This window comes from Penaeus vannamei, chromosome 1 (assembly GCF_042767895.1).
Source record: "Penaeus vannamei isolate JL-2024 chromosome 1, ASM4276789v1, whole genome shotgun sequence".
NCBI classification, from domain to species: Eukaryota; Metazoa; Arthropoda; class Malacostraca; order Decapoda; family Penaeidae; genus Penaeus; species Penaeus vannamei.
Window position 1 is genome coordinate 51,327,429 of NC_091549.1, and position 2,500 is coordinate 51,329,928.

The 2,500-nt window shown below is 40.3% G+C and overlaps 1 protein-coding gene across 2 annotated transcripts in view; it reads left to right on the plus strand.

Annotated features, from left to right (window-relative positions):
* The first annotated feature begins 2,219 nt into the window (after window positions 1–2,219).
* LOC113816260 (beta-1,3-galactosyltransferase 1) overlaps window positions 2,220–2,500 on the plus strand; it is a 21,966-nt gene continuing 21,685 nt past the window's right edge. Inside the window, exon 1 of one of the 2 annotated variants that reach the window (XM_070124538.1) lies at window positions 2,220–2,369. The gene's annotated coding sequence lies outside the window, so the exon portion shown is untranslated. The remainder of the gene's footprint in view (window positions 2,370–2,500) is intronic. The other variant, XM_070124500.1, reaches the window with a different exon arrangement.

Here is a 2,500-nt window from a genome sequence, read left to right on the forward strand (position 1 = left end):
TAATAATCATAATATTATACATGATCACAATTTAACATGAGTTGAGGGACTGATGTTAACAAAGTACATTATTTTTTTATGTTTTCAATATATGTATGTAGGAAGACAACGACACTGCCATGTGCACAAGAGTCCATATTTTATTAGAAAAGCCAGAGAAATTGCAGGAGGATTACATAGGAATAGCAATAGCAATGGCCGGCCGCTGTCTTCTAACCTTTTAATATTCAAAAGATTTCTCTTTTGCTCCTCCATATGCATAGATTTACAGATGTTCACTTTGTTTAAGATTATCATTATATTTTTAGCAAAGTATGTACACACTGTTTTCATTCAAACTAACAGGTCTTATTTCTCACTGCGTTTGGGAAAACATAATAAATGGGAAGTATTAAAAATGGCATATCACTGAACCCATTTAAGGTGTTTAGACTTTTCAGAGGGAAATGTTCCATTTACATCTAAAAATTAAGGGATTAATACTAAATTTTCCATTTCATGCTCAATAATCCAGTATATATTATATAGAGCGTAAGTTAATAATGATTCATATAAATGCATTCTTTCTGAGATAGCTTTCTCTGCTTTCTTTCGTAAAATGGAAACAAGCAACATGGGCTTTTGTTTCTACCATTGCCAAATCGACAGATTTATATAGGCTTTACGAAAATGAAACGCATTCATTATAGGGATTCTCCTTGTAAACTGTCCACTTTTGCTCTTTCCTAAAGCTGACCAGGTTAGGCCACTGTGAAACTATGCAAAAAAAAAAAAAAAGAAAAATGTCAACAGAAAAGTTGCTGTTGTTAGAAGGAAATTAGGGATGGTATTTATAAACGGGAAAGGCTAGATCACTAGCAACTCGAGGTGTCATGGCGTCTGATTCTATTGTTGGAAGAAAGCACATGGGGTTTATTTTGATGACGTCACTAAAGTTACGGATGCTTTGTTTATATAGTTGATCATTTTAGTCACTCCAATTTTCAAAAAGGATGGAAAATAATTATTTTAATGGTTTTGTTTTTATTTTCTAGGAGAATCTGTTCGGTCGGTACGTGTTTGCGGCGAGGACATTGAAGTCACAGAGAACTTTACATACCTTGGTAGTGTATTTCATGACTCTGGGCTGTCAGACCAGGAAGTCAGCAGACGGATTGGCCTGGCAGCAGGGGTCATGAACTCTCTTGACAAGAGTATTTGGAGATGCTGGTGCCTGTGCAGAAGGACCAAGCTACAGGTTTTCAAAGCCCTGATATGCCAGTTTTGCTATGCAGTAGTGAAACCTGGACATTATCCAGTGCCTTGGTCTCGTCTTGATGCCTTTTGTAATAGGTCCTTGCGCCGGATCATGGGGTACTGTTGGCGGGACCATGTGTCCAACCAACGGTTACACCGTGAGACTGGCACAATCCGTGATCGCCAACTAAGTCTATACAGCCACCTCTATCGTTTCCCACAGGGTCATCCTGCCCACCTAGTTGTCTATGCAAGAGACAACCCTGGGTGGAGGAGGCCTGTGGGTCGACCTAGGAGGTCGTGGCTTGGGCAGATCGATCAAACCTGCCGCGAGGAGCTCGAGATGGGCCGAGTCCCTGCCTGGCGGCTTGCCATGAGGGATCCCAAAAGGTGGAAACGGCTATGCGCCCCCGTCGGCGTTAGCCCCTGATGATGATGATGATTTTAATTGACCAATCATCAAAGCAGACGCCATGACACCTCCTTTAGTTGCTACTGATCTAACCTTTCTCATTTATAAACATTTTGAGAGTTTAACGTACCTTTAAAGTACTCCCCACTATTATAGGATGTACTGGGGATTGCTTCACGCGGTAAAATACTTTTAGGAATATCTAATCCACCAATAACGGCATATAAGGAAAAAAACTAACATGTCTTTAACTTGAAAAGAATTTTGATATCGTAGCAAAAGAGTGGAGATCGGAATGCACCTGGGCAGCGTATGTGAAAAGCGGATAATTCTGGATCGGCGAAGAGGGTAAAATAAAGAGAAAGCGATAGTTTAGCAGGACCAAGGATCAGCTTCTAGTAGCCTCCTTGATAGAAGAGAACACATTATCAAAGTAAAAACCTCGAATATTCTAACGACACGTATTTAAACAAAGAAGAAAGTCATGACAAAGGCAAAACATCTGGCAGCAGGAGAGATTCTACACGCAGCATAAAACCAGAACAAGAAATGGAATATTATTACATTCTCGAAACTGACTCAGCCCTTGCAAAATGATTGCAGATGGCACTAAGAGCTCAGTATAACGGTGGGTGCCTATTAGGGAGGTCATACGCGTGGTCAACGGCGCTATATAACCTTTTGTTACAACGCTAAAGAAAAACGTTTTTACGAACACTCGGTAAGTAAAAGATTTTATTTTATATGGGAGTCACAGTCAGGAGAAATGGGAAAAGTTAGGACTATGCTTGCAGGTTCTTGTGTTCATGCCGCGGATTTGGTGGTCCATGTGAATGAGTGAGGTTCTTTAGC